Source organism: Panthera tigris, chromosome C2 (genome assembly GCF_018350195.1).
Source record: "Panthera tigris isolate Pti1 chromosome C2, P.tigris_Pti1_mat1.1, whole genome shotgun sequence".
Classification (NCBI taxonomy): Eukaryota; Metazoa; Chordata; class Mammalia; order Carnivora; family Felidae; genus Panthera; species Panthera tigris.
In genome coordinates, this window is record NC_056668.1 from 108067809 (window position 1) to 108089054 (window position 21246).

The 21246-nt window shown below is 39.9% G+C and overlaps 1 protein-coding gene and 1 pseudogene across 1 annotated transcript in view; one reads left to right on the plus strand and one right to left on the minus strand.

Annotated features, from left to right (window-relative positions):
• The window catches only part of PLCH1 (phospholipase C eta 1), a 210221-nt gene that overhangs the window by 36391 nt on the left and 152584 nt on the right, over window positions 1-21246 (plus strand). The window lies entirely within an intron of this gene.
• LOC102962938 lies at window positions 12401-20787 on the minus strand (annotated as a pseudogene).

A 21246-nucleotide genomic window follows, 5' to 3' on the forward strand; every position in this document is an offset into this window, starting at 1 on the left:
CGCGTGAGCATGAGCGGGGAAGGGGCAGAGAGAAGACGGCAGAGGATCCGAAGTGGGGTTTTTGCTGTTAGCACGGAGCCCAGTGCGGGGCTTGAACTGACAAACCATGAGGTCATGACCTGAGCTAAAGTTGGACACTTAACCAACTGAACCACCCAGGTACCCTTACTTCTTACTCTTTTTTAATATCATGTTTTCTTAGTGTCCCGTGATTTGTCTTTATAGCCAATATATCTGTTACATGATACAAAAATGAACGTTTGAGCGTTAACTGATCTCACAATGTTATCCATGGCCTCCTGATGATGAACAGAAATACTTTGGGAAGGTTCCTAAGAAGAATAGGTAACAAAGAACATATAAATAGTATTTTGTTGTGATTAATCCATAATGATTACTACCCAGTTCACAGCAGGATAATTTAAGAATTGATAGAGAAATAAAAATGAAACACAGGAATTAGAGGGAACAGTGCCATCATTTGGAATACATCAGATGTAATCCTGCATATCATTAGAATTGTTTGCCTATCTACCTTGGTAAAGGGGTACCTAGAGACTTAGAGAAACACATACATTTTTTTGTAGATGGCAAACTTTGTCAGCCCTTGTAGACATCTGTTTCACCCCTAATCTCTCTTCGTGTGAGAAAACTAATGCTGAGGACCCCTGTGTTATTCCTAGAAGTTTCAGAGTGTGAATGAGAAATCTTGGATCACTTGTGTGCTGCCTGATACCTCCTTCTTTGCACATGGGGTTGTATGGCGGACACAGCAATTTGGGGCTAGTGTTAAGATAACTAAATTTAGACCTAGTCAGGAGGAATCCATGGATTCTACATTTGAATAATCTTGGGGCACCATCAGGGAATTTGAGTTAATTCTGAATCAAATTGGTGATGGTGGTTGCTTTACCAGCATTCTCTCTCGAGTCTTTCAACAAGACAGTTTTACAGATGAGACTCAGAGAAGTAAACAATTTGCTATCAGACCACATTGTTAGATTATGGTGTTCAAACCCAGGTTTGTCAGACTCTTAAATCCTGGGGTTTCTCTACTTTGATACAATGATGTGTTACACAAACTTGTTTCTTTTAAAGCAATTGAGGGTGTGGGTTTGCGTGTTTTAAAAAGGCTTCTAGATCTTTTAGGGGCTACTGAAGAACTCCACAGAGACACCAATGTGAGTTGCCTTTAAGCTGAGAAGAACACTTAGGGAACCAGTGCACGGGGGCTGAGAACTGGTATCGGCTGTAGTGGTCCTTGGGAACATGTTAGAAATGCAGACTCTGAGTTGCACCTGGTACCTACTGATTTGGAATCTGCATTTTAACATGATACCCAGGTGATTTGTATACACTGTAAAGTGTAAACACTTCTCTGAGATCCACTGGGCTTAGGTGTGAGCCCTTGAGCATATTCCTACCTCCAAGGAAGAATTGGGAGAGGAAGGGAGTTAGGGGGAAGAGAAGAACTGTTTCCCACCAAATGATACATTCGGATGGTGGAAACTTGTCTGTAAGGGATATAGTTAAAGACAGAGACCCCAAATGCTATCCCAATGCTCAGATTTTCTTTTTAAAAAAATTTTTAAAAGCTTATTTGTTTTGAGAGAGGGAGGGAGAGCGGGGGGGTGGGGGGTGGGCAGAGAGAGTTGGAGACAGAATCCCAAGCAGGCTCTACACTGTCAGCACAGAGCCCGATGCAGGAATCGAACTCACAAACCATGAGACCATGACCTGAGCTGAAACCAAGAGTCAGACGCTTAACTGACTAAGCCACCCAGGTTCCCCCACAGTGCTCAGATTTTCAAGTGGGAGACATGAAGCTATAAATGCCCAGGTAATTTTCTTTGTAGAATGGACTTAAAAATATGAACCTCCTATGTCTAAACCTAGGAAGGTATAGCTGAGGATATAAGCAATCCCCTGGTCTGCAATGATGCATGGCATATCAGAACTAGCAAGGACTTGGGAAGCCATCTGATTGAAGGATTCCCAACTGAACCTGTGACTGGGATTCAGGACATTAGTGAAATCATTGAACATTATTCAAAACACGCTATGTATATATGTATACATTTGTGCATCCTTCTATGAACACAGTCCTTAGTTTTTATCATATTTCAAAGTAATCTGTTATAAACCTCTCACTAAAACCACTCTTTTTTTAATAGATAAGAAGGTGACTGGTTCATATTCATACCAACCAGCTATTGGCAGAGTTAATTCTAAATGCCAACCTTCTGCTAATCCAGTTCAACTGGTCTTTATGATCTGAGCTAAGTATTATGAAATGCTATGTGGATTTTCTGCAGGATACCTCTTGTAAATCTCTTCACTTTCTGGTTATGGGAAATGGTTAGCTCTTTACAGCATTGGAATATTGTGACATAAAAGGAATTTTACCTGAAAGCATTTCAAAGCCTCTGTGTATTAGCCAGGTGACTAAGAAGATATTCATTGCAGAGATGCAACAACAGGGCAGAAAGTTCTGGGCATTGGCCCCATTTGGCCCTTCATTGAGGGCAGCAGGGTTCCATGAGACAGGGCTCTCCCCACCCGGTGGCATCCAAGTGACTTTTGTATCTGTCTTCGTAGCTAATAAATGATTATTAACTCTCTGTGGGGAGCCAGGTGCTGAACTTTACAAATAGAGTAATATAATCCATGTAGCATTTGGATCAAGTAATGATTTCACTATCTGGTAATTTACTATCTGGTAAAGTGTTGACTCCATGAATCCAAAGGACATTTAGAACATTTTTCATTTCTAAGGATAAAGCTTTTAAAGCTGCTGCTCTGTAAAACTGTAGAAGAATGGCCTTTAGTTGTAGAAGTTAACTTGTTAAAGTGGTCCCTCTTTGCATCTACCAAAAAATAATAGAGTGTCCAGATCTTTGTGAATTACGTCAGAGTCCATGAGGATGGTTTTTGAAGGACAAATACTTGGCATCTCAACTTGCAGCCTGTGTTTGAGACCAACTTTCATAGATCTATGCTCCCACTTTAGTTCCTGAGAATCCATCTGGGAAATACTATTTTCATATGCCTCTTGTTTTGAATCTTTAATTATATTTTTGATCTCTTGTCCCTTACCATTTGTCCTAAATTATATAAATCGTGCAGATGTTTAATATCTGGCAACTGTAGGTACCATGATACTAATATTATAATTTTTTTTCTTGGATACATAACAAGTTCTGCATAAAGCATAGTACTAAATTATTTTTAAATTAGATTAATTTCTATAAAGTGATAAAATGTTATTGGTTTCCTATTTTATCATCTTTAGTATTCATGAAGGAGCAGTTCTTTCCTCTTTTCTCCAAGGTCTTTAACAAAATTAGCCTTTGTAACCATTTTTATGCCAGTTGACTGTGAATGAGGAGGACTAATGAAGCAGAAAATTAAAACACTTCGGATGTTTTAATTTTAATACTAATTATTATTCTACACTTTACAGTTATTTTTCTCATTGATAAATTTATTGCTTTAAAAAGTATTTCTATCTTTTATAATGTTTTTTTTTTCTAGCCACAGAGCTTTATTAAATTTTTGAAATTCTTACTATTTGTATGTATACCTTGTTAAGGAACAAGAATTTTGGTAGCTAAAAATCAACTTGATTATTGGTAGAAGGCTTAATTGTATATGTTCTCAAGCATTTCACTGCCCATGTGTATGTAGATTTTTAAAAAAAAATGTTAACCATAGGGGCTCCTGGGTGGCTCAGTTGGTTGAGCATCCAACTCTTGATTTTGGCTCAGGTCATGATCCCAGGGTCTTGGGATCAAACCCCATGTCAGGCTCTGCTCTGAGCCTGCTTAGGATTCTCTCTCTCTCTCTCTCTCTCTCTCTTTCCTCTGACTCTCTCTCTTTCTAAAATAAAAATAAATTTAAAAAAGTTAAACATAGGCCACTTGAATATATTTTCACCTTTAGGAGAGTATGCATTTTCTTTCTTTTTTTTTTTTAATGTTTATTCATTTTTGAGAGACAAGGTATGAGTGGGGGAGGGGCAGAGAGGGAGACACACAATCTGAAGCAGGCTCTAGGCTCTAAGCTGTCAGCACAGAGCCCGACATGGGGCTCGCACCCACAAACTGTGAGATCATGACCTGAACTAAAGTCAGATGCTTAACTGACTGAGCCACCCAGGCGCCCCTATTTTTTTTTTTTTTCCATTTTCGATGACTCAGAGAGTGGTTATACCATAATATTGGTGCTATTTTTAAAGTAAAAAGCCCCATAGTTTTTGTGTGGAATTTTCAGGGCTGGAAAAGACCACAAGGATCTCGAGAAAATCCGCATCCAGTTTGTGAGATCCTTCTAGAATGAAAGCTGTAGAGAACAGGGAATGTGACTTTAGGGCCTGGCATGTGGGAGATGCCCAGTAAATGAATGCACTCGTAATCTCCCACATTCTGTCAGTGAGGATCCTGAAGCCTGGGAAGGTCAAATGGTGGGCCTAAGATGAGTTTGCCTGAACTATTAGCAAGTGATAAGAACTAAGGCCCTGTTCAGTGTGGTGCAGGGTGTGGTACACACCGTGTGCTACTGTTCGCCCATATTCACACGATTCTTGGTCTCATGCTAAATGGAGGCAGCTTGCTGGTTCCCAAGTGCTGGTATAACTATCAACCATCTGTCCCTGCCCCGGGTCCTTATTCCCCAAGCTAGTTTGAGCACAGGATGTTGCTTCCTTTCTGCTTCCTGCCTTAAATGTTTGTTGACCTAAGTTCTATGCTGGAATTCTGCAGTTAACAAAGTTGAAATGGCCCCTGTCTGTATAGAGCTTACAGCCTGGCCTCTCCTTTGCTGTTGCTCTCTTCCTCCCTCTCCACTCCCCCCAAGCTCACGTGGGAACTTTATGTTATGGAAGCTTTTTCTTTGGAAGTAATTGGCTCCTCAAGAATTGAGGTTGCAAGAATAAGAATACAACAGAGAAACTTCATTTGTGTTTACCCAGATTTACTTACTGATAACTTGTTTTTTAATTTTTAAAAAAATATTTATTTTTGAGAGAGAGAGACAGAGACAGAGTATGAGTGGGCAAGGGCCAGAGAGAGAGGGAGACACAGAATCTGAAGCAGGCTCCAAGCTGTCAGCACAGAGCCTGACGCAGGGCATGAACTCACAAACCACGAGATCATGACCGGAGCTGAAGTTGGACTCTTAACCGACTGAGCCACCCAGGTGCCCTACTTACTGTTAACTTTAACACCATTTGCTTTATCATTACAAACTTGTACACTCACTCTCTACACACATACACGCACACACACAAATTATTTTTTATGAATAATTTGAAAATAAGTTCCATACCTCATGGTCTGCCCCTAAATACCTCAGTATATATGTCCTAAGAATGGGGATATTACCTTTTATAATCATGACACGATTATCAACTTAAGTTAATTTAAAATTGGTAAGGCCCTTTAAATGTTTTTTTAGGTCCTTTATTTTTGAAAGTTTTTTGTTTTTGTTTTTGTTTTGTTTTTAAATCTGATCTCTATAGGGAAACAGACCTGGGGAAGGACACTAACAAACATAGAGAAAATGCTATGGCATCATAAAAACTACTAAATGGGGCACCTGAGTGGCTCAGTTCGTTGAGTGACACAGACTTCGGCTCAGGTCATGATGTCGCGGTTTGTGAGTTCAAGCTCCACATACAGCTTGCTGCTGTCAGTGCAGAGCCCACTTTGGATCTTCTGTCCGTCACTCTCTCTCTGCCCCTCCCCTGCTTGTGCACTCACAAAAATAAATAAAACATTTAACAAAAAATCTTAAAAAAAAACAACTAAGTTCTCAGGGTTGGGCTGGCCCGAGGTGTGTGTGACGGGTACTTGCTTTAATGCTTTACCATTGCCATCTTGAAATTCTTTATTTTTTTTAAAATTAAGTTTATTGGGGCGCCTGGGTGGCTCAGTCAGTTAAGCGTCCGACTTCAACTCAGGTCACGATCTTGCGGTCCGTGAGTTCAAGACCCGCGTTGGGCTCTGGGCTGATGGCTCGGAGCCTGGAACCTGTTTCAGATTCTGTGTCTCCCTCTCTCTCTGCCCCTCCCCCGTTCATGCTCTCTCTCTGTCTCAAAAATAAATAAACGTTAAAAAAAAATTAAGTTTATTTATTTTGAGAGAGAGAGAGAGAGAGAGAGAGAGAGAGAGAGAGAGAGACAGAGAGCACGAGCAGGGGAGGGGCAGAGAGAGGGAGAGAGAAGATCCCAAGCAGGATCTACACTGCTGGCACAGAGCCTGACACGGGACTTGAACTCACGAACTGTGAAGATCATGACCTGAGCTGAAACCAAGAGTCGGTGGCTTAACCAACTGAGCCACCCAGGTGCCCTGTTAAAATTCTTTATTTTTGAACAAAGGCCCATGTTTTCAGTTTGTACTGGACCCAGAGATTATGTAGCTGGTCCTGCTTAGAGGACTTTTATACTGGGCTAGGAACTTCTGAATCTGATACCGTAGGTACTGTTGTAGATACGGAAACTGAGGCTTAGGGGAATTTAAAATAATTTGGCTCAGGTTGCTGAGCTAGCTGGTGGGAACAAAATTTGAACTTGTGTCGTTTTGATTCCATATCTGATAGCTGTCACATAGTTTTCAACTACTCCATGCCCCTAACTCTCGCCCCACTGTGCTTAATTTCTTTTGGTTTGGAACTCCCTTTCTCCTTTTCTCCTAAGGATCTCTACCTTCTTTTGGTACCATAGGCTGTTTCTCTCTCTCATCCTAAATCTCTGGGCTAATGTGTTTACTAGAAGGCCATTTGGGAAACTTTAATAAGTTGATAATAATTTTTGTGTCAAGGGAACAGCCCATGAGTAGTTTCCATCTTCATCTTCTCTCAGATTTATAGAGAAAAGACTTCCTGTGGTCGTTCCCTCATTCAGCCTTAACATATACTCCTATTGCAGTAACTGGTTTTCTTCATGCTCCCCAGTTTTGGATTCCTCCCATCATCCTTTGGGGTCTGAGGTCCTGCCTTATTCCCAGAGTCTTCCTGGGAGTTGGACAGCTTTCTGGAATCTGAGCTTCTGTGTTCAGGTGGGTCTCCCTGCTCTCAGACCTCCTTGGTGCCCACAACTGGCCTGACGCACTCTAGGCCCCGGAAGTGCATCTGTAGACAGGAAATTTACTGTTCCTTTTTTCGGAGTTTGTGTTGTAGTCCTCCCTGTGGCTATGTCCCACCTACATAGGATGGCTATTAGGCAGAAAAAAGATCAATAAGCCAGGATTGTTGTTGGGGGAAATAATAGAAGAGGAAAGAAAGGCTGAAGAAATGACATGCCTTGACCCAGGGAAGAGAGACTGACTGGAAAGAAATACGTGGGAAATGCACTGTTGAAGGTGTGGAGGATGACCATATTCTGTCTCATCAAGAAAGCAACAAAGGGGTCGACTTTTCAATTCTGTAGAGTAATTTAGGTTAGGAATTTAGACTGTTGTGATAATGTTTGCATTGTGACATATTGAAAATTGTTACCAGAGAAGTCAGTACAATCCTTTTCCTTGGTTTTCTTCCAGAAAGAGGGCCGGGGTCTCTTTGCCTCGGTCTTTTAAGGTCATCCTTGCCCTGAAGGTCATCTTTTGTTGTTAAAATATCCTTCCCAGACACTATGGGATTAGAGTTTCAGAGGAGTGCATCTTCTTCCTGTCCTTTAGGGTGCTTATGGCCATTCAGTTCTCCCTGAAACCTGCTTCCTGTTCTCAAGAGCGTCTCTGGTCAGCTGCACAGAGGCAAAAACAGCTCTGAAGCAGGCTGGGGCTGGGGTCAGCTGGCTGTGCAGAATGAACCTTGCAGTTTGGTCCCTACTTAACCAGGCCTTGGCTTTGGGTGGCCTGTGACACTTTCCAGAGATGTGGCTGCTGTCTGTTTGGCCTGAGCTGTTGGGACTACTGACTGCATTCAGGGGTATGAGTTGCTCTCCACTCTGTACTCAGAAGAGCTTTGCTTAGAGGGAGGTCATTTAATAATCTAGAATCTCCTTCTCCCCTTTCCCTCACTCCTTTCTCCTACGGTTATCTTTGTGTTTGCACTCCTCATGGGACCAAGCTGTATAGGTAGTGTTCTGGGGCTCAGTATTAACGGATAAGGGGGTTTGCATTATGATGACCACGTGTGCCTCCCATTTGAATGCACATATTATAATCCCTCTTTGACTGTAAGCCAAGCCATGCCTGGGCAGATAATATCATTTACTTTTTATTAAACTCAGAGATGTCAGATTAAGGCATGTAAAACGTCCTCTACTAAAATATCAGATAGGCACAAGCATGGTTATTATATAAGCAAATGGTCCTGCTTTGGCTGGAGTGCTGGAGAGTACAAGTACCTCGGGTTAATTCTGGACTCTTACACTCCATCTGTCCAGTCTCTCCTCCCAAGGGGGGAGGTAAAGGGGCTTCTCTGTTCAGTGATACACATGTCTCCTGAGTGCTGTGGGGGAGTTTGAATGTGTCACTACTTAAGTTTTGAGAATTTAATTAAAGCTTCAGCCCCAAGAGAAGATACTTGTTTTAATATATGTCACTGTCAACAACTATTAGAGATTCCCATGTGCCTACCTATCTCTGGTTAATTCCCCTCTCTTGATGTTATAATTAACACTGATCAGAACTGATGGTAGATATCTAAACAATTGATGCTGACTTTATAAAGTCTAGGTACCTTTATTTATATCTAGATATGAATTCATGAAACTCAAGTGTCAGTTTTCACATTTTCCATGTCTCTACCAAAAGCATTTCAAGCGCCTTAAGTGTTCACTGGCTGCAAGCTCCTGGGTTTCTTACAGGGCCTGTGTACAAAAACTTGCTCGTGAGGTCTCAGTTATTTGTGGATAGCTCAAACTGAAATCAAGCTCTGAGCCTATCAAGGATTTTATTTTGAATTATATTGGCATCTTCATGAAACTGATAGTGATGTGTCTGTACATTTTTATGCTAACCTATAAAATTTAAAGTGACATGACCAATAGTCATCTTTCAAAAAAATGAGAATGTTAATTTTAACTCCAAGAGTCTTGAGAGAGAGATCAATAAATCATCAAGGAAACATCATTTCAAAGAGGCAGTGGGGCCAAAGGGTGGCTCATCTCTGTCCTGTGGAACATAGCAATATTAAATATGGGTAATACTTAGTTTGTTTTGGGATTCATACGTTTAAAAATGTGTAGCAATTACTGCCCACTGATGCACATCAGGTATTTAATGAAGGAGAAATCCAAACTGGTTTATTTGACAAGCATGTGTGATCTATAGGACATGTTCCATATCATCAGAATACGTAGTTCTCTGTCTCCAGTGATGAATAAACAGCCATGGTAAGCCTGCTGCCTAAATAGAATCCTTGTTTCTGCCATTCTCAGCATAGTTTAACAGTCATTGGATAGAAACCTGTGTTCCTCCAGATCTTGCTCGGCTCTCAGATGACATTTTTGTAGTGCACTGGGTTTACAGTTCTGGTTATACTCTATTGTCTAGCAGTTATTTCTTGCTGGCAGTAATGTTAAGGGTGTATACACGATATGGGGGAAGAACCCTGTGTTTGGATTAGAAAGTCCAGTTTCAGGTATTCCCTCCCACCCTGCTGTTACTTTTGTGATCTTGGGCAAGTCATGAAGAGTCTCTGAGGCTCAGCTTCCACATCTGTAAGGCAAGATGATCCTGGTGCCTCTCCCACTTCATATAGTTGTTGTCAGGTTCACTGAGGCATCTGTTCCTTAAAGGGCTTTGTAAGGGATAGAATGGAAAGCACCACACAGGAGTGGCAAGGTTATCATGATTCCCGCCACTGAGCGTTTAAGGACATTACATACCCCTTTGTGGAGCACCTTAACTTTTTCTTTGAAGATGAACTCATGGTAACATTCTGTTTTGTTCCATGGCACTTGATGCAAAAGCTCTAGCAGTTTTCTGGGATAGTCCTGACAGGAGTTTCTGAGCTTCATATAATAGTGATCTCCTTAAATGCGTTGGTGATGAATAGGTCATGGGTGTGTGCTGTGCTGGTTTGAGTGGATATAGGAGCCCTACTCTTTTTAATCCATGTAACTTTCCTTAGTTGAGTCCATTGTAAATATAAACCAAGAGCAGATTTCCAGTGCTATCCCATAGATTAATAGACCCTCAGGGGCAAAGGTCTCTACCCTTCAGTTAGCTGCTCTTCTTTGATGTCTGTGATTTGCATAGACCGACTAATTGGATGGCGCTGCCCCTACTTGAGAGCCAGGTATTTCCTAAGAGAGCTAGTGAGTACAGATGGTCTGGAGTGGTCAGGGGATTTTGTTGAAGGACTGGTGCCCAGTGTCCCCAGAATGACCTGAGCCAGCTTGGGGTGAAGAAGGGAGGCTCAGGCAGAATAATGCCACAGTGGAGCATCCCCCTGACTTACCGAAGCAAATGTGCTCGCTCATCCTGGTAGCATGGATCTCCCTGGAGCATCCATTTGGGGGTATCCTGAAATCTAGCTCTTTGAATTTGTATGTATGTGTAGGATTCTTGTTGGGGTTTCATCTGTTTGTGTAGTTATATGGGTGATTTTGCTACATTATATTGAGGATTTGGGGCTCCCTGTGTAGTTGAGCGCACAGTGAGATTTCATAAAAGGAATTAAGCTCTAATAGTTCTATGTGCTGCTGTACAAGGCTTTCAGATGAAAAAATAGATCGCAGGATCTCTGTACTGTCTTATGTGGTGAAGAGCATTGGTCCTGAATACAGGCTGTGGAGATTCAGATCTCAGGTCTATGACTCATTTGCTGGGCCAGCTCAAGGAAGTGACTTGACTTCTCTCTGCCTCAGTTTCCACATCTGAAACTAGAGAAAGGATTATACTTAATTCACTTATACAGGCATTGTAAGGATGAAATAAGGCATATGCAATGCTAGGAGCAGTGTCTGAAATATAGTCAGTGCTCCATAAATGTCAGTAATTCTCAAAGACATTTCTTCATTGTTTCAATACACCAGTGGGAAGGGATTATGTCTTCCCTAGTTGAGTATTACTAAACTGGCTGTACTCTAAAAAATGTCATTTTGTTTCCTGAACAAAAGAAGTAAATGCTAGTTCTAAAATATTAAAATATAGTTAAACTTCAGAAGAAAATAAAAATACCTAGAGATATCATTGTTAATCTTTTTCATATATTTTTCTAGTCCTCCATTCTGTGTTTATATACACGTTTTACATAATGAAAATCGTATATTTAGTTTGTATCTTTTTTCTTTTTTAAAAATTTTATTTATCTTAGAGAGAGTGTGTGAGTGTGAGCAGGGGAGGGGCAGAGAGAGAAAGAGAGAGAGAGAGAGAGAGAGAGAGAGAGAGAGAGAGAGAGAGAGAGAGAGAATTCTAAGCATGCTCTGCACTGACAGTGTGGAGCCTGACATAGGGCTGGAACTCCCGAACCATGAGACCATGACCTGAGCCATAATCAAGAATTGGATGCTTAGCCGACTGAGCCACCCAGGTGCCCCTCCTTTTTTCATATAGTATGTCAGACATTCTTCAGGTAATGCAATGTCTGGAACACTGTTAATGGCTAGATAGAATTCTAAAATATGAATGTATATTTTAGTAATCGTTCTCTTGTTGATAGGCATTTAGATTGACAGTTATTTTTATAACTAATACTAATGAAATATCCTTGTACATAGATTTTTATATTTCTCATAGCTTTATAACTTTCTAGCAGTAATGATTATTGACTAAAATAAATATAAACATTTCTATGACTCTTGTTGCATATTGCCTCCTGACTTTGCAATAAGTTTGTTAAAATTTATACTCTTAAAAAATTTTTTTTTAACATTTACTCATTTTTTGAGAGACAGAGAGCACAAGCAGGGGAGGGGCAGAGAGAGGGGGAGACACAGAATCCGAAGCAGGCTCGAGTCTCTGAGCTGTCAGCACAGAGCCCGACATGGGGCTCAAACCCATGAAATGCGAGATCATGACCTGAGCCAAAGTCAGACGCCCAACCGATTGAGCCACCCAGGATCCCCAAAATTTATGCTCTTAACTTACAGTTTATCAGCAGTGTGTGAAAGTTCCTGTGAAATCAACCCTTCACTAAGTTACCTTGGTGCTTTGAGAGTAAAGGACAGGTTCTGTGCAAGGATGTGGCTCGGTACCACCCAGAGGCTCTTTCACTGTGAAGTTACCACTGAGTTCCACTTGCTTTTGTACTACTTTGAATGCACATAAAACTTAAAAAACATAAAAAATTGCATGGCTAATTTGAAATGATGGTTTTCCAGATGATTTTACTTACTAAGCATCTCTGTGTTCCTAAGCCAGAGGCCCTAACAGCTTCTGACAATGAGGAACATTCTCTAATTGGGAGAGTGAAGAATTCTGAACTTAGGCCTGAAATCTTTAGATGGTTTTCATCTGGCCTGAAACATGGAGCCGGTGGACAGGGCCTGACCTAGAGTTAGCTTGGGTTCGAATTCTGGTTCTAGCACAGCTGTATGATCTTGGGCATCTTGTCCAACTTGAATCTGTCTCCTTACCTAAATTTAAAATAAGAATACTAATAGATCTCCTTACAGAATTTTCATGAAGATTAGAGAAGGTAATGTTTATGGTGTTTGGTAAATGGTAGCTTTTATAATAATGGCCTCACGAAGTGATGTGGCTCCCATGTTTGGTGTCAGTAGGCTTTCTAATTGGACTTGGGAGTCTTGAGGCAGCGATATATGCCATGCTTTTGCCCTGAGTTGGTCTCAATTTGGAATTATGTGGCTGGTGAGATTGAGGTGTGTGTGGAGACAGTATAGTGTACAACCTCTTTAGCATGTGACTTAATTAAATAAAGTTATATCCACCCAGTGATTGGAGTGGCCATTCACTTAACTTCTGGATATTGCATACTTATTTGTCCAAGTACGGGGAGTTGGCTCTTGGCCTATACTAGCTCATTTACCCTTCAGAAATACCCTATGAGGTGGGTGCTACAGGCTCCACATGAGGATATTTTAGTCTCAGAGAGGCCCCCTCAGTTGGGTTGTCAGATTTAACAAATAAAAATACAGGAAATTTTGCATGGGACATACTTATACTAAAAAATTTTTTGTTGTTTATTCAAAATTTGAATTTAACTAGGTGTTCTGTTTTACCTGGCCACCCCACCCGTAACTCCGCAAGGTCATGAAAGCTGGGACTCAGATTTTCCTCCATCTGACTCTGAAGCCCATGCTGTAGCCTGTTACTCTGTGATGTTTCTGTAAGAAATCTGAAGTAGAACTCAGGTGTGAAAGGTGAGGAAAATGTCGTCAGATGGGGCTTAAAGTCGTTCACTCATTGTAAATTGAGAAGCTGAACTCGGAGACACTTTTCTTTTTCACTTGATTGGTGGAAGAGAATTTCCTATTAGGTCTAATGACTAGAAATTGGAGACATCTAATGAGGTACCTATTTTGTATGCCAACTGCTGTGCTGGAACTAATCTGGAAAAGGCCCAGTCTTTTCAAATGAGAATTTCAGGTAAGAAGAATTCTAAAGCTGTATGGTTCTTGCGGTGATCCGGTCAAAGGAAACATCACCACCCCTTAAAGCCTGTTGACGTCGACTTTATACATGACCTTCTGCTGGGAGAACTCTGGGGAGTAACTAGGGGGCGATGTGTTAGTCATCCAGTGTCTCTGCCAACCCTAGAATAGGTGTTTCAAAGGAGTCTTTCAAACGGGCTGCGTAGAGAATTATTTGCTGCTGCTGAAGAATTGGATATTTAATAAGGTGTAGATATTTCTGAACTCTAAAAAATCCTTGAGTTTTCCTTGGTGGTCAAATGCATACTCATGGGCCATGCCTGTTTTCTAAAAGCTCCCCCGCCTGCTCTGTGGAGCTGCTGAGTGCTCACCATCCCATTCAGGATAAACCTGAGGCACTGCCCATCGCTGTGGTGGTGGGCTTCATGTTTGAGCCTTTCTAGGGAGGAGCCTGGGGAGCTTTGAGGGCTAGAGGGCCAGAAGCATGAAGAACCTATTGGGAGAAAACTCCCTATGGATGAGGAGGGGGAGGAGCAGTTTGCCCCCTTCCTCTCTCCTGACCCTACCTTGTGTTAGCATCACAAGATTGTGGTGGGGAATCTTTGGAAGGGAAAGGGAAGGGAGATTTTTCCCAGCCTCCCTTGGGAGCACTTTGGCCTCCATCTCTTTCCCGGACGCAGTGAGAGATTGACCGAAAGATGCCTTTTGCTTTTCAGGTGGCTTTGGTTCTGATAAGTCACAGGAATTAGAAATCCATCACTTTGCACAAATTTTGTGTTATGGGAACACTATTGTCTTTTTGTATAAGATTATCTGGTAGTATTAAACGTTTGAATTTAACAGGAGTGGGAATTTCTGAGATACCTCAAATTTGGGGGTACCACTCTACTTTCAAAGTACTGGTTCATTAAGACTAAACAGTGAACCCCACTGCATTTCTGTGTTGATATAAAGGATTTCAAGACTAATAACCATAGTATGATAATAATAATCATCATAATATAAAATAATTGATTCTAAGCACTTTATGTGTATTAAATTCCTGCAATAACATTTGAAATGGGAACTATTATTATGCCTATTGTGCAAATAAAGAAATCAAGGAGCAGACCATTTAAATAACTTGCCCATGGTCACACAGATGGTTGGTGGCAGAGTCAGGATTTGAACCCAGGCAGATGGGCTCCTAGACTCTTAACTGCTATTTTGGGTAGGTGTATATGTCTCTCTCTCTCTCTTTCTGTGTATATCAGATGCAGTCTTGCAAGAAGGATCTCCTAATTATATGTACTTGCACATACATCTTTGACATTCAGATTTCTCATAGTGTTTAAGAGTAAACAGTGGGGTTTGCAAATTGGGTGAGGGGCAATTCAGTTGGGAAACAGGTGAATAGGAATGGAGTAGAGCTTGATGCCTCTGAGGAGAGGGATGGGTTAGTGATCTGGGCTATGTGGTCCTAATGGGAGTGGAGTAGAGGGGTTGATGCTGGCATGTACAGAATGGGTGGTAATGGGAGTCTCAGGGGCACAGCTGAAGCTGGAGAGAAGAAAATGCCAAGAGGCCCTGATAGTAGAGAATTCTGGAGTAAGGGAGTTAATGCTCGGGATGGAGAGACCTAGTTAGAGCTTTTAAATGCAAGACTACAGTAAATTGCTTTGTGAAAGACCTGCCTGCCTGTTTTGTTTGTCTGTCTACCTATCTCTGTGAAGAAGTTGATTAAAACATACAAATAATTCTTATGTATATTTTAGGGAAAATTGTACTTTAATAATATGCTTGTTCATTCACTAAAAACTGGCTTTCTCAGACCCATTCTTGCTACTTCCCTTACCCACAGGCATGTGATTTTTACCTGAGAAGTAGCCTTTACTGCCAAGTATTTTGAAACTGTCACCTCGTTCAATCTAAGTTGGAAACATTCCAGTCTTTTCTATAATCATTGCTACGTTTGTGTGTGGAATAAGGACAAAAATCAAGGAAAAGCTTCAATGCTGTCAATAATATGTGCTCACCCTGACTGGCACAAAAGTAGTGTACAGTGTAGAGGACCACAGATAGCTTATTTTTTAATGGCTTGGTTTTGCCTCCAATGGAGTGATGTTTGCTTCCGAGAGTGTGCGTGTCTGTGTGTGTGCTTCTGTGTGTTTCTCTGTGTGTGTGCATGTTCATTTTCTGCATTCAGCCTGCGTCACTACCATGGTAATCAGTGTTTCTCAATGGCCTCTGTAGGTGAGGAGGGTTTCTTTGATGGTTAAAGACCTACACTTCCCAGACATTAAATGTGCATAATGCCTGGAGGGTTTTAAGCCCTGCACTAAGCATGCATGTCTCATACCCAAAGTAGCCACAGCGCCTGCATTCCCACAATAGCGGCAGCCCTGAGCAGATGCTTCCAGTGTTCTTAGCTGGCTGTGCTTTTCAGTTTGGGACAAAGTTCTATAATCATATCTCATGGATTTATTTTCTCCACACTGTAAAGCCTGGATTGTGAAGATCTCCTCATGCCATAAAGGGCAGAATGAGCCAAGTTCCTGGGGCTGCTGAGGATTTCTTTGCCTTTTTTTTTTCTTTTCCTTTTTGGAGATGTGTATCAGAAAAAGGCTTTGCCTTTAGAGAGAAATTTTACTGCTCTTGCCAATAATGTATAACAATATTAAATTTAATGGCAGACCTTGAAGTGTATAAAAACTTGAGTCCAGAAAAAGGTAAGAGTCATACTACTAATTTTAAGGTAAGTGTAATAGTCCTAGTAAAAGATGGTAAATATTTCTTATTTTATATTATGTTTAATTAAGTTTAAATATTTATTTGAACTCTTGACAACATACTTGAGGTATTCTATTTCGATATGAGATGAAAAGGTAAAGTATTTTTGATCAGGCAAAGTGTTTTTTTCTTGCCAATGTGTACTTTTTGTAACAGTAGAATTTGCATGCTGATGAACTGGGGGTACATTGTAATAAAGTGGTCAGTGACAAAATCATTTGTATTCTTAGGTTACAAGTCAAGGATATAGATGTGCTTGAAAATTTTATTTGCCTGACACTTAGGAATAGTGAGTTTTAATTTTAACATTCTAAGTCTTATTCAGTTTGAAAATGACTAAAGCTGTATTTTAACTTTTTACAATAATCTGGACAGAATCATTCCCAATTTGTATCAATTAAAGATGGTCATGGATAGTGAAAATAATTAGCTTTATAAAATGACATGGTATAAGTACTCAGCATAGATAAAATGGAGGCAGAATCCATGTATCATGTTCTTAGAGTCTGTCAGCTCCTGTAGCATGAGAGAAACATTTGAAAGTGTGAGTTAGGAGATCAGAAATTTAAAATAGATGGACACTGTTCTTGAATTATAAGAAATATTCCTGCCTGTTCAGACAGAATAAATGACATGTCAAGAAATGTCTTCTAAACTTGTCTTCAAACTGAAATTCGTCTGTCATTTCAGATTATTCATGTGTGTCTACTCAAATGTGACTTTATCATGCCAGTGCGCTGAGAGCCTGTCTTGAGATTGTTGCTAGTTCATGGTATCAACTTCAGTGTGTCATGTTCACAGTAACCAGCGTTGATGCTTCCTTTTTATTCAAAATATAGATCATGGATGAGATTTCTGAGCATGACCGAGTTTTCTAAGCCTTGGAAGGATCTTTTATATAGAAATAGGTTAGGGTTTGGGGATTTGGTTAACTCAACATGCAGTTTGTCAGAAGGATTTTCCATTTAGAGTTTTGTCTTAATATGTTTGGCAACTCTTTCGTATGCTGAATATAGGAGTAAGTTGAAATGCACAGCATACTGTCAAGTTTCTCTTGCTTTGCACATCAGGGAAGTAATGATGAAAATGACTTCCATTACTTTGACCATATAAGTGATCTTTAAGACCGAATTAAAGTTAAAATGAAACAGTATGGACATTTGCAATGAGTTTTTCTAGTCATATATATAAGGTAGATGAATTTAAGGTGTCTTGTTTCAGGGTAGATATTTTCACATACAGATGGTCTTACCAGAGATTTTTTTCATGAGCATATATTTCATATGTTACTTAACACATTTTCAATTATTCAGGTTAATGATTCATTTTGCTGAGTGAAAAAATTTTTCTCTACTGACTGCCTATCTTGGTATTAATCTTACTGAATAGCAAGACTATTTTTAAAGAAATCTTTCTTCTGAATTCCAGAACAGTTTTAAATGATATATCGTAGATTAAAGAGATCAATTCATTTTCATAGTGTGTTAAAATTAGTAGATTCTAATTTTCACCAAACCTGAGTTGTATTTATTATTAAACGATGTTAGTGGAAGTTGTTTCAAATGATGGGGATATAAGGTTGAAAAATGTTCTTTGAGAGCCAGAAAGACCAGAGAGAAGAAACCTGAGTTTTGATGCCATATCTGTAGTGTTAAAACTGTGTTAAGTGTCAAACTCATGCTTGCTCCTATATTGTGTGTATTTATGCATATACTTAGGGAAATACTATTAGCCTCAAAATTTAGTATAACATAATAAGTCTCTGAGTTGGAAGTTATCTCAGTGATTCTTACTACATTCAATATACTGTAAGATACTTGAATTGCAACATAAAAACAGAAGTCAGAAGAAGCTTTAGGCATATAAGGCAAGCGTTTTTATAATCTTGTATGTCTATGAACCCCAACTTCCTTTTTAGCAACTAGAGATAATACTACTTCTTACTTCATAAGGTTATTATAAGAATTACTGGTATAATGCCTCTGAAAGCATTTGGAAGATGGAAGGACCACAGAAATATAAAATGACATAAATATAGAAATAAGGGTAATGCACATTTTATCTACTTTAATTGAAGAGAAATTTTATTTGTTCTGGAGTGCAAATAAAAAACACTTTGACCTAGAACCTTGGTAGCATCTGCCACTAATTTTCCCTTTGGCTTAGTATAACCTACATGACAGCAGGGTGCACACTGTGTATTGAATACCTTATGCTGATGTCAATGTAGGAATGAGTCCTAGATTTCTAGAGCAGGAAGAAACCATAGCAATCTTACTCTTTTAAGGAGGAAAAAACAAAACAACCAGGCTGTACATTTTCCTCTGTGACATGAAGTAGATCTGTGGCTGGAATTGAGCCCTCTTATTCCCAGGTGATGATGGCTGGACCTACTCTTTTTAATCATACAGATTTTTGCTTTTAGAAGATGCTAAGCATTTTAGATACTTGTTATTTCTCTCTTTATGTCATTTGAATTCTTTGTACAAGGGAGGGGAAAACTACTTTGTACAAGGGAGGGGAGTTTCTATTGGAATCCATAACTGCTACTAGTTAATTGGTACAATCAAAGATATATTGAATGCTTTATGTACAAAATGCTGGTAGGGGATATGAAAGTAAATAAAAGTATTAACCTTTTTTTCAGTAATTCATAGTATATTGCAAAGACATGCTTATATCAATGTAATTATGGTAGCACTGTAATAGAGGAATATATTCCAGTGGTAGCTTGAGCATAGAGAAGTAAGCGAAGGATTTCTGGAGGTTGAAACATTTGACTAAGCTTTGAAGAATAAGAAGGATTATATCTGGTAGATAAGCAAGGATTGAAGATGAAGAAGTAGGCCAGGGCCAGGTGTTATACTAAAGACCTCATAATCCAAGCTAAGAAATTTGAACATTATCCTCCTTCTCTCACCCCCCACTCCAAAGGAGAAGGTTTTAAGCGGGGGAGAGATTAATCTGATTTGAATTTCAGAAAGATCTCTCTGACAACAGTTTAGAGACTGAGGGAAGGGATGAAGCTAGAGCAAGGGAGACCAGAAGGCTCTTGCAGTAAATAGGTGAGAACACAATGGTCCCAAGTTTCTTAGCTTAGATCTTTCATGAGAAAACACGGGACTCTGAAGTCTACATTGCTGTCCTTTGCCCCTGATCAAAGCTGCTCTAGAATTCACCCTGCTTCTTCCTTCCACATTTTATCCGATCACTGTCTTGCAATTGGAATATATTAGCTACAAGTAGGTAATATTACCTGATGTGAAATTTAACATTTCCGCTCCAAGTTTCTGACCTTTTGTCTATTAGTATTGTGCCTGATTATGTACCTGTATTTCTTTTACAGAGAACAGAAAATATTTTCCCAGGAAGCTCAGAGAACTTTTGTTTTAGGTTACAAGACATTGATTTGAATGTTGTCACGAAGCTTGCATAATCAGCTCAAATATAACATTAGAGTAGGGAGGTCAGTGATCATTTCTTGGTATTTAACTTTGTTAAAAATTATGATTTCCCTATTTCACAAAAAGGGTAAAGCTTATGATACTGTGTACTTTATTCTATTCCATAGATCAATTAGTCTAGTTCTGAACTATCTAGTAGGGCAAGTTCTTTATCATTGTTCTCATTCAAATTTTTTTCTCTTTTCATGTGTTTTTTTGTTCTAGATGATTTTAGAAATAGCCTGGAATGTCCCCAAAGTAATTCTGTTAGGATTTTTTTTTAATTGGAATTGCATTGCATTTATGGAATAACTGAGGAGAATCACCAACTTTAAGACACGGAGTTTTGCCTTTGAGGAACAAAGTAGGACTCACCAAATTTTAAGTCTTTTTTCACGTCGATGAGGATTAAGAGTTTTCTTCATGTAGCTTGTTTACATGTCTTGTTAGGTTTATTCTTGTGGTTTCAGTTGGTATTAGGAATAGATTTTTTTCAGTTACCTTTCTTTCTTTCTTTCTTTCTTTCTTTCTTTCTTTCTCTCTTTCTTTTTCTGGGAAAATAACTTTATTTGGGGGTGTGGGGTGTGCGCAGATGTATAGTCCCAGAATTTCTAGAATTGCTTCTTGGTGCCAGTGGCCTTCATGACTTTGAGCATGTTGAAGTGCACACTCTTGCTCAAGGACTAGCACTCGCCCACTGTGACAGTGTCACCATTCTGAACATCCCTGAATCGGGGACAGGTACACAGACATGTTCTTGTGTTTCTCAAAGCAGCTGTACTGTCAGATGTAGTGGAGGTAGTCTCAGGGGATGACGGTGGCCCTCTGCATCTTCATCTTGGTCACCACGTCAGACAGAATCTGCCCTCAGATGGCATTACCAGTAAAGGGGCATTTCTTGTCAATGTAGGTACCTTCAGTGGCCTCCTTGGGAGTCTTGAAGCCCAGACCCATGTTTTTATAGCACCACGGGAACTTCTACTTGCCAGTTTCTCCAAGCAGGATTTTCCTCTTATTTTGAAAGGTGGTTGACTGTTTTTGGTAGGCACGCTCCATCTGAATGTCCACCATCTTCCGAGAAAAGAGTTACATTTTCTTATGTTTAAGAACAGTTGAAAATCTTTCAAAAATTTTTTTAATGTTTATTCATTTTTGAGAGACAGAGAGAGACAGAGCATGAGCGGGGAAGGGGCAGAGAGAGGGAGACACAGAATCTGAAGCAGGCTCCAGGCTCTGAGCCGTCAGCACAGAGCCCAGTGCGGGGCTCGAACTCCTGAACTGCGAGATCATGACCTGAGCTGAAGTCAGACGCTCAACTGACAACCACCCAGGTGCCCCAAGAGCAGTTGAAAATCTTAAACACAGTAGTATGAAAGAACTAGTACAAGAAGTATGATTTTATCTCTTAGCCCTCTTCACTTCTTTCCTAAATAACTTTTAACTCTTACTATCCTTTTTGTAGGGTTTTAGTGTTCCTTTCATATCTCTATATGATGTACTTACTCTACTACCTATTGATTTTTCAATTTT